Genomic DNA, 13,572 nt, shown 5'->3' with positions numbered 1-13,572 from the left:
TGCCCCAAAGATCTCATGACAACTCCTCTAGCTGGGACCACATGTTCAAACATATCCCGCAGGGAACATGTTGCGTTCAGAATACAGTGGGGTCCTAGAGTTATCAAATGCACGGACAGAAAGTAGAGGGGAGTGAGAAGGGTCAGAGGGTGGATTCAGGCTGTGGACTCTGATCCCGGGACTCACACGGTGAAAGGAGAGAGTTGGCAAGTTATCTTCTGATTTTCATGTGTGTGCATAAAATAGAAAGTGGGAGTAGAAACCAGGAGCCAGGAGAAGAGAATGGAATCCAACCTCCAATGTGGATCAGGTTAAAAAAGATGAAGAGTTGAGAGATGACCATGGTTGCACGAGGCTTCAAACACCCAGAAATGGGTAAGACACTAAACATCACACGTGTGTTTTTCCAGAATTGAAAGAGAAATCCACAAAATACTCCTTGAGGGAATTGTCCCGGGGCTCTTGAGTTGTGCTGGGTATGACTACCGTGGTGCCCAGTCCCTGCTCCATGGAAAGCAGGAGTGCTCTGGTAGCTCCTGTGTAGCTTCCCATTAAAGGGGTTGCCCGAAGTTTACAGAGAGAATGGTGGGGTTGCTGTCCATGACCAATGAGCAGAAACAGGTGGCCTAAATAGAAATCGTTTACTTCCCAGGTCTAGATGCAGAAGCCGCAAAGAAAGGCAGATTCTAGAGTCGAGGCTGGGCAAGACTTGCTTTATTTGCGGACTCTAGAGGAAGGGCCTTCCTAGACTCTGCCAGCCTCTCTGGATGGCATTGGCTTCCCTTCCTCCATTCACAGACACACCACTCGAGCCTCTGCCTCCTCCTTCCTGTCTGTGTGAGCGTCTCTCTGTCATCTCCTCTTCTTGTAAATACACAGGTCATTAGCATGGAGCTCACCCTGAATCAATGTCAACCTGAGCAGATACATCTAGAAAAACCACATTTCCAAATATGGTCATACTCTGGGGTGCTGGGTAGACACGAATGTGTGAGAACTCCTGCCCAGAACAGCTGGCTGGCATCCATCTCATCCATGTGTGGAAGGACAAGGGGACATCTGCAGACTTGAAATGGCCCAGTGCTGGACCTTGGTGGTGAGGGCCAGATACAATCCACAGTAGCTTAGAAACGGTTAGCCCCTCTCAGCTGCTACCCACCTGCCACTGTGATCAGTGAGCTCTCTCCCATCCACAGGTTTGTGTTTGGCTCAGTGGATACAAAAGAGAAATGGGGATACAAGGTGCCAGCTGGCCTCATCTCTCCAATAGAACCTCATATGCAGCAGGAGCAGCTGACAGCATCCAGTTCCTCCTCTATGGCGCTTATACAGCATCCACCGGTTAGAGTACTCAGGCCTTACAGAGTCCAAGCTAGCAGAAGAACCAGCTGCCTTCAGATGCTCAGAGCAAAGACAGTCCAAGGCTGTTGCAAACAGAAAGAGGGCTGTGGGCCGTGTTGGGTACCAAGGCCATGCACATCCTAGGCCTGCAGTGATCGGAGCTGGAGCCAATAGCGATCAGGTAGAATGCAGAATCTATCCCAAGAGAAGGTAAACCTACTCTCCACACACAAGCTGACAGCGGGCTCCAGAGTGGCAGGACTCACACAGCAAACATCCCAGAGTGAGGTGCGGGACAAGAGGAAGCCAAGCTTTACCTACTCTGCCCGTGGGGCTCGGGTGAGCTGCTTCACCTGGCTGAGCGTCAGATTTGTCGTTTAGAAACTGGAAATGATTGTAGCACCCACCACATAATGATTCCATCAATAGCGTAGTCTCAGAAGGTGCTGTTGTGGGCCCCATTATGACAAACTCCATAGTAGTGTTCACTCAGGTCTCACTGCACTAGGAGAGCTGGGGACCTAGGGAACCTCTAGGGAGATGGATGTAGAGTTAGGGGACCACTGGATTGTTGAATCCTGCTGGGCTTCCTGAGTGAGATGGCTGGGATCCCCAAATCCCTGCTGCTCTGATGGTTCTCCTAAGGAGTTTCCTATATAGACACCCATGCAACTGTATGCTCACGGTGGCCAGAAACTTCAAGGACCCCCAATGCCCCTGGCAGTGGCACAGGGCCACAAGTAAGGGACCTCCCATCCCCTCCCCTTCTGTCTGAATCCCTCCCCTCCTCTCTTCTCTCTTCTCCCTCGCCCACCCCTCCCATTTGTCCCCTCCCGCTCCCCCTCCACACCTGCTTCCAGCTATCTATAGGTGAATTTCTCATCAGAAAGAAAAGAAAACGGCCGTAGGTCAACGTGGCTCCCCCATCACGATCACCACCATGCAAAGTTGTAGTTAAGCCGCCCCCAGTTAATTTCTTATTTATAAAATTGCGCCCTTCACCTCCCAGTTCCCCTCAGGGAGCACGCAGAAATGGATCGTTTAATAAAGCCCAATGCATCACATGAGAAGGTTTGTAAGTGCCTTCTGTGGCCTCCAGGCGGCTCATTCTCCTCAAAGGGCTCTGGATCATTAGGGAGAGGCCTGTTGGACAGCCTGTGACAGTCAAGGCAGAGGCTCCTGAGTCCATCCCGGCAGGAGGGTCTCCTTGACAACTGCAGTAACTCACAGGGCGCCATGGAAATCTACTTCAGAGCAGCAAAGGGGACAGCACCCAAGGGTACCACGTATCCCTGCTCCAGTCCAGCAAGGAGGTTGGCACCCAAGCTGTCCCTCTAAGGCCCTGTAGAAACTAAAAGCAAAGGATGATGGAGGTTGGGGGAAAGCCACACCTGTGGATCAAACGATGACCTGCAGATTCATATGTGGAAACCCTAACAGGAAAAAAGATGGAGACATAGCAATCCTAGTCTGTCCCTAGGCCTTCACACTCCCACCCTCTATCCACGAAGTGGGCGCCTAGCTGGGGAGGAGAAGGATGTCAGAGATGCAAAGCTATGTAGCTGCCTGAGTGGTCATCCTCCTCACTGCAACGTGGAGGTCTTTATCTGGTGGGTCACTTCGTGTGATCACACCAAAATGCATTTTGCTAATAGAGACATGTTCTTCCATTCTGATGGCTGGTTATACAAGCAACTTCCAGGTTAATTTCTTTCTTTTTTTTTTTTAAGATTTTTTTATTTATTTATTTATTTATTTTATACATGAGTACACCATCATTGCTCTCTTCAGACACACCAGAAGAGGGCATCAGACCCCATTACAGATGATTGTGAGCCATCATGTGGTTGCTGGGAATTGCACTCAGGACCTCTGGAAGAGCAGTTGGTGCTCTTAACCACTGGGCCATCTCGCCGGCCCCGCCCCCTCCCCACCCCTGCCCCCCAGATTAATTTCTAAAGACTAAAATGTTCAATGGGTGAAGGGCTCTGGGAGGCCAGAGGCCTCTGTGCTGTGGGTGTTAGATAGAGAGGAAAGGGTAGGTGGCCAGGGGTATTTCTCCTGGAGGAGGGGAAGAGCAAAACTGGAGACTGGATGGGGTGGGGGTGGGGGGCTGGAAGCATCCACTCACTGAAGACTGAGTGGATTGGGGGGGGTGTGGAAGCATGCAGTCACTGGAGACTGGATGGGGCAGAGGGGTGGAAGTATTTGTTCACTGAAGGCTGGATGCAGGTGGGGAGCTGGAAGCATGGGCTTCCTGGAGACTGAACGGATGTGGGGGTGGGACTGAAGCATGGACTCACTAGAGACTGGATGGAGGGGGAGGGTGTGCAAGCATCCTCTCACTGGCAATGCACACTCCTCTCTGAACGGAGCTGATCCCACATTCAACATAGGAGACCAGCTCTGGCTCCAGAGGCAAATACTCATCTGCCCGTCCAGGCATTGTAATTCACTCAGCAGATATCCACGTCCTACCTCCCATCTACAGCAGCCTCCATGCCAGGCTACGGAGACACCAGAGCCTCTAAGATGTGACCTCCACAGTGCCGGACATTCTCACCAGCAGGGGAGGCAGATAAAAGGTCAGAGGAAAGACAGGGAGCACATAGAAGAGCCAGCCAGCCCATCAGGGAGCTCCCGTCTGGCCAGGCTCCCCCAGATTTACCTGGAGACACTGGCAGGGGGCAGTGTGACAGTGTAACCCTAAGGCCTGCGGACTCTCTCTGTTGGGACTTGGTGGGCAGTGTGTCCACAGCTGCCCTTGGACCCGATTCACTGAGGCCAAAATGACCATAACTGTCAGTCTTGTGAGTGGCTGAGACAGCCATTCCCCAGCGAAGCTGAGCACTGTCCACACATCTGGAACACAGTCAGGGAGGTGCATGGGGCTACACCATGCTCTCTCCCTTCCCAGAGACAGGCAGGTGGGACAGACAAGCAGGCTGAAGTGATACAACAGACGTCTAGAAGGTGGGAGATACTAAGCTCAGGATGGACAAAGGGTGGACCCCTACCTGGCCCAGGGTGACATGTCCTCGTGTAACTCAGAGGCTAAATCTATATGGGACCAACTTTCTGCCTGTGCAGCATGGCCTCCAGAGAGAATAGGAGATTCTGTGACTCTGGAGACTTGGCAAAAGGACAAAAGTTAAACAGGCTATATCTAGGACCGAGGAACATGAACCCAGCTGCCATATTTGGTGGGAACACTAAGTTCAGCAGCCCCCTGGTTACCCCTCTAGTGCTGCTGTTCTCCAAATGCAGAGGCTTTGGGGAGAGAGAGAAGGGCTCCAGTCTCCAGCCTGGGTCCAGACATATGTGCCAAAGAGTTGGCTTTGAAGTATTTGACTTCGACTGAGCAAGAGCCATGAGACAGGTTCAACAGTTCTGCAGTGTGAATATCTCGAAACAACTGGACAGTCAGGCCTGGATGGTGGGGCGCTCTGCCTTGTTCATCCCTGCCAGTGCTGCCCAGAGACTGGGAATCCCAGGGCCAGAGGAACTCCCAGGGACCAGGCACAGGTATAGGGGATGCTGGCTGAGGGAAAGAGGGAAGAGGAGGCTGTCATCTTTAGCTTTCCTGTCAGTCCTGAGTTCACACCACCCAGCAGGGCAGTGGGCCCTTCCCTTTCTCAAGATGTGGCTGCAGACCCAGCTCCCTGGACATGTTTTTGTTTCAGGGCTGGTGTGTACAGAGAGAAATAATACTGGGTTGGGAGGACAGATCCGCTTATGAATTAATTCAGTCAGCACTGAGGCTACACACACACACACACACACACACACACACACACACACACACACACCGGGCTTGAAAGAGGCAGCAATTGGTAGGAGCCACTCAACTCATCCATCTCCTTTCAAAATGGATGGCTCTCTTTCAAGTGCTTTCCAACACACCTACCCCACCAAGTCACTTAACCGTGAAAACATTTCAAGAGCCAAAGCAGCCTTTGCCATCGCCTTCCCAGTGCCTAGTTCAAATCCAGCTGTCCCTTGGCCCACAGCCCTCCCAGCTGCGACTCTTAGGTGGGTTGCTTATGAAACAGCCAGGTGTTACCATGGAGATTTACAGACTCCAGTAGAGAGTCAGCCAAGCCCATTTTCATTCTTGCTTCCCGTGGAGAAGGATGCTCCTTCCCACCTTCTAAAGAGAGGCCAATGGTGCTTGGGGGGGTGGGACCTCAGTGCTTGGGATGGGGCCATAGTTGGGGTGGGGTCACAGTGGAGGACGGGGCTGGTGTAATATTAATTTGGACCTGAGATTTTTCTTATAAAAAGTCGGAGGGGAAGAAAGGGCCCTCTGCCTGTGGCTGTGGAGAGGGCTGGATGCCCATGGAAAATAAATGCCCACAGTCACCTTCTCTTTATGGTAATGTGGATAGAGATAATGATGGTGATTTTTCTAGAGCTCAAGAAAGATGCTCAGTCCAACTACCTTTCCGCCCAGGAGTGCTTCACTTCATCTTACTTCTACTAAGTTAAAAGGAAAATCCACATACAGGGGCTGGAGAGCTGACTCCGTAGACAAGCACACACGCTGCTCTTTAATGTTTTTATTATTTATTTTACTATGTGTGTACGAGCAGGTTCACTGCATGTATATATATGCGTTTATGTATCATGTATGTGACTTATTTTAGTTAGGGTTTCATTGTTGTGCAGACACCATGCATGACCAAGACAACTCTTACAAAGGCAAACATTTAATTGGGGCTGGCTTACAGGTTCAGAGGTTCAGTCCATTATCATTGTGGTGGGAGCATGGCAGCGTCCAGGCAGGCATAGTGCAGGAGGAGATGAGAGTTCTACATCTTCATCTGAAGGCAGCCAGGAGGAGGCTCTCCTCAGAACTATGGGGAGCCTGAGTATAGGAGGCCTCAAAGCCCATACTCCCACCAACAAGGCCACACCTGCTAATAGTGCCACTCCCTATGGACAAGCATTCAACACATGAATCTGTGGTGGCCAAACCTATTCAAACCACCACATGCCTCACACCTCAGAAGGTCAGAAGAAGATGCCAGAACCCCTAGAACTGGAGTTAGGGATGGGTGCTAGGAACTGACCTGGGCCTCTGGACACAAGAGGATCCTCTGCAGCCCCAAGCACTTCTTTCTTTTGCAGAAGAACAGGATTCTATTCCCAGAATTCACACCAAGTGGCCCACCATAGCCCATAAGACCAGTTCTAGAAGATCTGACACCTTCTTCTGGCCTCCAATGGCTCTGCACACATGTGGTGTGCACACAGACAAGCAGGCAAAACATCAATACACATAAATAAAAATTAAAACAGAAGCAAATCACACACAAATAGGCTTTGGAAGAGGTGGGGACATTCTAGAAGCAGGAAGTGGAGATGGCAGTGTGACACTGTGGATTCCCTGACCTGGGCTTTGGGAAACAACTGAGGTGACAACTGCTGTGTGTGCCTGACTGTGACCACAAGTGTTCCAAAACTGTGTGCACAGGTAATTCCGAGACTTCATAAAAACACACACGGAAAATCTACATATAGCAGCAAAGAGCACAGTGTGTACACTTACAGATATACAAACGCATACACACATAGGCATGCACATACACACAGGTGCAAAACACACACACACACACACACACACACAGTTTGTTTCTAAGCTCCCAAGTGTCCTTCTGAGATATTAGGGTTGGGGGCCAGAACAGGTGTGAAACCCTCAGCCCCTGAATTCCCTCTGTGAGTGTTTGGCTACAGGTCCGTGGATGGCAATGTGAATAAGCAGGATTCACGACTGTCTATCCTTAGTTCCAAATCACTCCTGCTGATGGAAGCTACCAGAAGCTGTTCCTAACTTCAAACAGCACACAATAGTTGCTTGTAGATCACGGATGTGGCTGTATTAGCTGTCTTTCCTTTCATAGGTATTAGGATTAATTTGCATAAGATGATCGCACAGGGACCGTTTACCCGCATACTTCTCATACCTGACATACTAGTTGTCTTGTAGCAATAGAAGCCCAAGATGGGAATCAATATCCTGTTTAATCATCCACAGAGTGAGCATTTGTGGATGAACCCAAGATCGCTTAGGGCGGGGGCAGGGCGGGGGGGGGGAACAAAAGAAAAGAAACAACAGAAACATTCCAGAGTCACAGAAGACAGAAGTTTAGGAAGGGCGGGTGACGCCCCTCTTGTTTCCCTTCGCTTGTTAAATGATGCCTTGACTTCCGGCCCAGCTTGAAATGCTGCGGAACCCTTCTCACCTGGGCAGGCTTCCTCCTCCGGGGAGAGGGTGCTCCCGCCTCCCCCTTCCCCTCCCCGCCTCCCTCCCCCTCCCTCCGGAGCCAGCAGCACCCGCTTCCAGATGCACAAGGGCCAGGCTGATTGTAATTCTCTCTGCTTTCTCTTTCTCTTTTCTTAGAGAGCCCAGAGCGCCTCCGGGAAAATTGGCTGAATAAAAGGTATAAAGACTTTCTCTTTTCTTCCTGAATGGTTTTTGACAGATATGAGCATGTTGAACATCTCAGGAGCTGCTGGTGGTGAGCGCCAGGAATTGCTGGGGTTTCCCACTGGCTAGAGGGAGGGAAAGATTGGGGGATGGCAGGGAAATTTTGATATCTCCTCTCTCGTCCCCCTTGCCCCCGGGGAGATAGGTTTGAATTTTGTGAGGAAGGAGGCTCAAGGGTAGAGAAGCCTGAAAGAGCTGGACAATGGTCAAAGGAGCCTGTTCTTCCGCATCTACCCCAGAAATCAGGTCCGATCTTTCCTGGCCCCACCCCTCACTCACTCCCCATCCGGCCCCCTCCCAGTTATTCAGCTAGTGTCCACCCATCCCCGGGGCTGCACAGTCTTAGACCCCTCTGTCTAACTCCTCTCCCTGACCTTGTCTCCTGGAGCTGGAACTATGGAAACCATCCCAGTTCCAGGTGCTAAGCCTCACTAGGAGGCTGGACATTGTGAGAAGCTAAATCACCTGGTGCTCTTCTTGGCTCGCCCTCCACCAGCAACTCCTCCTTCTTCTTGGAGTTACAAAAAAAGTTTTACTTGAAGTAGGGGAGGGGTGCTGTCCAAAGGATGGAGATTGGTTGTGAAAAAAATTAGAAGGTGTGACTTTTCAGCCCACCACCATCTCCTACCACATACCTGTGCGCCTGGGGGCGGAGCTTCCTGTTTGTGAGCTCCTGGGTCTGGGGCGGGGCTTCCTGTTATTGAGCTCTTGGGTCTGAGGTTGAGTCTGAACCAGTGACACCGCAGTCACAGAATACCTGATGCTGTGACAATGCAAGAAGAGAACAAATAAGCCCGGGTGAGGCTCAGTAGGCTGAGCGCTTGCCTACATTGCACGTGGCTGAGGTCCCATCCCCAGCACTTACACCACATGTGGTGGTCCACACCTGTAATCCTAGAACTTGGGGATGGAGCCTGGAGAATCAGAAATTCAAGGTCAACTTGTGCTGCTTGTTGAGTTTGAAGCTACACTGGGCTACATGAGGTCCTGTCTCATAAAAGGAGGAGGGGCTGAAGAGATGGCTCCATAGTTAAGAGCCCTTGTTCTTGCCCAAAACCCAGGTTTGGTCCCAGCATGCACATGGTGAGTTATAATTGTCTACAACTCCAGGAGATCCAGCACCCTCTACTGGCCTCCTTAGGCACCAGACAAGCTGTGCATACATACCCACAGGCAAACATTTAGGCAACTAAAATAAAAATAGTTTTTTTGAGACAAACTTAGCAGTTCACAGTTCTGGTTGCCATCCAATGTTGAAGTGCTGGCACCCTGTGAAGACATTACTACTGTGTCAAAAGACAAGAGAGGAAAGGAGGCAACTAGGCTGTATTTGGGGTTGAGGATGTGTTTGTGTGTGTTACATATATGGTTGCATGTGTACATGCAGACCCACTCACCCTTAAGCACATGTGTGGAGGTCAGAGGTCAACATGAGTATCTTGGACTTTCTTTTTCAGCTTTAGTTCTTAAGATAGCCCCTCACTAAACCCGGTGCTCAGTGATTGGCTAGACTGACCTGTAGATCATGTTCCATAAGTCTGTGCCTCCCCAACATAGGGAATAGAGTCACCTGCCACCACACTCTGCTTTTATGTGGGTGCTGAGGGGGTCAAACTCAGGACCTCTTGTTTGTTAGCTACTGTACCACCCACTGAGCTAGCTCTCTAGCCCCCCCTCCCAACTCCCCCTTTTAGAATGCTATTAATTATCCCCCACCCACCCACCCACCCAGGAGAGTGGAGCTTTTATGGTCTAGTCACATGTTGACACTGTTACTCTAGTAATTAATTTCCACAGGAGGTGAGGGGCATTCAAGCTCAGCAGATGGCATGTGGCAAGGGCCTCAAACACTTTCTGCATGTCAGAATCAAAAACAGTTTCATCAGATTCAGGGATGTCGTGTGTTCCTAAGGTGAACTTGTAATGTCTTTTGGGCTGATTTTGCTCCAAGATACCCTTGGTTCCCATGTCTACCACAAGGAGGCAAAGTCCCGTGTGGAAGCTGGCTTCACCCGGCCACACAGGCCGTCTGGGGAGCTGACTGCTTGGGCTCTGCTCATCAGCTTTCCGTCAGAATGGACTGGGGGAGCCGTCCTCCTGTGGCTCCAGCTTCTTATGCCCAACAGTGCTTTATAAGATGCCCCAACTTAAGTCACGCTCTGGCTCTTTGATCTTGGTCAGAGTTGTATTGGCTCCAGGCCTGATGACACAGCCCTATAATCTCTGTGCCTGTGAGGCTGAGGCAGGAGGATAACAAATTCAAGTCCAGACTGAACTATAGAGTGAGACCCTGTCTCAGCAAAGGAACAAAAAGTTGTGGACATGAGCACATTAAGCAAATGATTTCAGTCTCTGAAAGGCAAATACGCTACGATTTCTTTTACTCGTGAGTCCTGGGTTTTATGTAGAAATTAAATCATACAAGTTTAGGTGACAGAAAAGCAAAAGGAAGAGCCTGCCAGATGGCTCAGTGGGCGCAGGCACTGCCACCAAGCCTGAGCACCTGAGCTCCATCTCCAGAACCCACATGCTAGAATAAGAGAAGTGACCCCTGTAAGTTACCCTCTGACCTCCATAGGAGCTCATACGCACACACATACATACACACACAGAAACAAGAATATAAAACTTTTTGAGACAAGGTCTCACTATGTATCCTGGGCTGTCCTGAACTCTCTATGTAGAACAAGCTAGCCTCACCATGTCCAGCAGTAAACAAGTAAATAAATGTGAATTAAGAAAATAAATAAAGTGGGCTACTGGGATGTGATAGGGTAGCAGGGTGTGTGTGTGTGGGGGGGGATTACATTCAAAGGATATTGTATATTTGCACAATTATGGCCTTGTGTGAGCCTACCTAACAATTTTTAAAGTTGTATTCACTATTGTAGACACTTTACATTTCCATGTGAGTCTTAGAGCGCATATGTAAATTCTGTTAAAAACAAAAACAAAAAACAAACAAACCTACCCAGCTAGGGTTTTAAGCAGGCTCATCCTGGATCACTGACATCCAACGCCACATAGTTCCTGTGTCCAACACAAGGTCTGTCTCCGCACGTGGAACTCTGGTCCTCTATTTCTCTCCGGTAGTGCAGCCTCTGGCGCCCGTGTGCATTCCCGCAGACCCGCTCCCACGTGTCTTGCTTCTCTTGGCTACCTCAGTGGCTTTTTTCCGTTCCAGCTCTGGCGACAGCAGTGGCGGCTGCACAGAGATCAAATTCTTCTGTGCTTCATGTATTGATCTTGTGTCCTGCAGCCTTGCTGAACTCGCTCACTGCTGGCTCCTGTCACCTCTCACAGGTTCTATGCAGGAGGAGGTCTTGTCTGTGGGTGAAAGCTATGTCACTTTCTAATCTGGGGTCCTTAACACTGGATGCAGGCAGCGTAGGGCTGAACAGGAGAGCTAACATGCTTGCATCACCTCGGGTCGTAAAACATCTTGTTAGTTGGAGTGTTCTATGACCACTCCTACTTCCTACCTTGTAAGACTTGGTGCAGGTTATTAATTATTATTATTATTATTATTATTATTATTATATTATTATTATTGTGTTTCTTATTTGTTTAGTAGAGGGCATGTACATGCTAGAACACACATGCGAGCCGAGATCAAAGGACTGACTACTTGCCGAGTCACTTCTCTCCCTGAAGTATGTAGGTCCCAGGAATTAAACTCAGGTATAGTTCTTCTTCTAGGGGCGGGGCTGTTGTGAGACCACCATCCATGTTACCTGGCTTGATAGCCAGTGGTATAGTCCTTCAGGTCTTGTCTAGGTAGCCACATTGTTGCAATTTCACGCAGGTAGATCTAGCACCCGGCATCCTGGTCCTCTGGCTCTAACAGCCTTTCTGCCCCCTGAGCCTTAGATGTAAGGGTTGTACTGTAGATGTATGGGCTAGGGCTAGGCAGCCCACGGTCAGCTCTCCTCCACATATGGACCAGTTTGGATTTCTGTGATGGTCTCCACCTGCTTGCTACATGAGAACAAGTTCTTTTTTTTTTTTTTAAATCTTTTTTTTTTTTAAAGATTTATTTATTGATTATATGTAAGTTCACTGTAGCTGTCTTCACACACACCAGAAGAGGGAGTCAGATCTTGTTACGGATGGTTGTGAGCCACCATGTGGTTGCTGGGATTTGAACTCCAAACCTTCGGAAGAGCAGTCGGGTGCTCTTACCCACTGAGCCATCTCACCAGCCCGAGAACAAGTTCTTAACTGGTTCTCCATCCTATCTTGCTCTGAGACATTGCTCTTTCTTCTTCCCACAGTGTTGTTGATGTCATTAGTCCATCCAGGATATTTGTTTCCTCTCAGGTATTATAGCTTTTAGGACTAAAGTTATTGTGTATTATTTTAAAAACAATAATAATAACCTTTCTACCTGATAATATAATGGAATACAGTACATAATACCTATTTTAATATCTTTGTCTGTCTCAGTTCCAACCTCTTCTCATCTCAGGGGCTACTCTCTGCCTCTTTTCATTCCTGACAACTTTTTAAATAAGTTTTATTTTGTATGTATAGGTGTTTTGCCTGCACATGTGTCTGTGCACCATCTATGTGCCTAGTACTCATGAAGGCCAGAAGAGGGCATCAGATCTCCTAGAACTGGGCTTACAGACAGTTGTAAATTGTTATTATGTGAGTGCTACAAGTCAAACCTAGGATCTCTGGGAGAGCAGCCCGTGCCCTTAACTGCTGAGCCATCTGTCCATCCCCAGACCTGGTCATTTTTAATTAGACATTGGATGCTGTCAGTTTTACCTCAATGGGAGGTGGGTGCTACCAACTGAGTCTCTGCCTATTCCTGTCTCTGCATATTCCTAAGCCTTGTTCTGGGTGCAGTTAAGTGACTAAAAGATGACTTGACCCTTGGCCCTTGACCCTTGACCTTTGACCTCGGCAGTTCCTAGTCTCAGACTGTCTGCTGCTCAGAGGTGATTCTGACTCTAATCATTGCTGCTACTAGGGCCCTGGGAACTGTAAAGTGCCATTACCTCTCAGGTGACTGCTCTTGCCCCCCCCCTGCCCCCCACGAATGCTGGGCACTCTCAGGTGGTATTTACCTTGGCTGTGGGGAATCTTGGTTGGGTGCTGGATGGAGCCAGTCTCTAGGACTTCTCCTCTGGCCAGTACTGTCCTTGCCAGGTCCTGTCCTAGGACAGTGGGGATCCCGAGTCGTCCCTCCTTGTCCCCTGACTCTGGTCCTTCCTCTTCATAGCTGATGATGGCTCTTTGGTTGGTTACCACTTCATGCAGGAGGCAACAGGCGCCCTTGACCCTCCACTCTGTCTATAAAGGGAAGATCTCCTGCTCGCACTTGGATCTACCTGTGATGTGACTACATGGTCCTTTGGAGGGTACATACATGTGCATGTGCATGTGCACGTGCACAGACACAGGGGTGCCAGGCATGTGCTTGCCCTGGTCTCCCTGTCCTCTAGGGTGAGAGGAGTGAAAGACAGGCCATGTTGCTGTCGGAGCACTCGGGGAGCACAATGTCCCAAAGTGGAAGCCCACATCTCAGGTTTCTTCCCTATGAGAACGGCAATGGAACACTGCAGCCTTGGGGTGCAGAGCCTGACAAAGGGCATGTCATATAATGTCTTCTCGGGAGAATCTTATTTGTGAAGAATAAGAGAGGAGGGGGAGGGGAGGGAAGGGAAGGGGAGAGGGGAAGGGAGAATAGAGGAGAGAAGGGGAAGGGAGAGAAGAGAAGGGGAAGGGAGAGG

The 13,572-nt window shown here is 49.7% G+C and overlaps 1 protein-coding gene across 8 annotated transcripts in view; it reads left to right on the top strand.

Moving 5' to 3' along the window:
- The window catches only part of Rbfox3 (RNA binding fox-1 homolog 3), a 425,230-nt gene that overhangs the window by 296,054 nt on the left and 115,604 nt on the right, over positions 1-13,572 (top strand). For 7 of the 8 annotated variants that reach the window (XM_029484009.1, XM_029484010.1, XM_029484005.1 and 4 more), the window contains one exon: positions 7,745-7,784. The exons of the other annotated variant lie outside the window; for it this stretch is intronic. The gene's annotated coding sequence lies outside the window, so the exon portion shown is untranslated. The remainder of the gene's footprint in view (positions 1-7,744; positions 7,785-13,572) is intronic. 8 annotated transcript variants of the gene reach the window in all.

This window comes from Mus caroli, chromosome 11 (genome assembly GCF_900094665.2).
Source record: "Mus caroli chromosome 11, CAROLI_EIJ_v1.1, whole genome shotgun sequence".
In the NCBI taxonomy this organism is placed as follows: Eukaryota; Metazoa; Chordata; class Mammalia; order Rodentia; family Muridae; genus Mus; species Mus caroli.
This window is presented reverse-complemented; position numbering and strand designations above follow the sequence as displayed.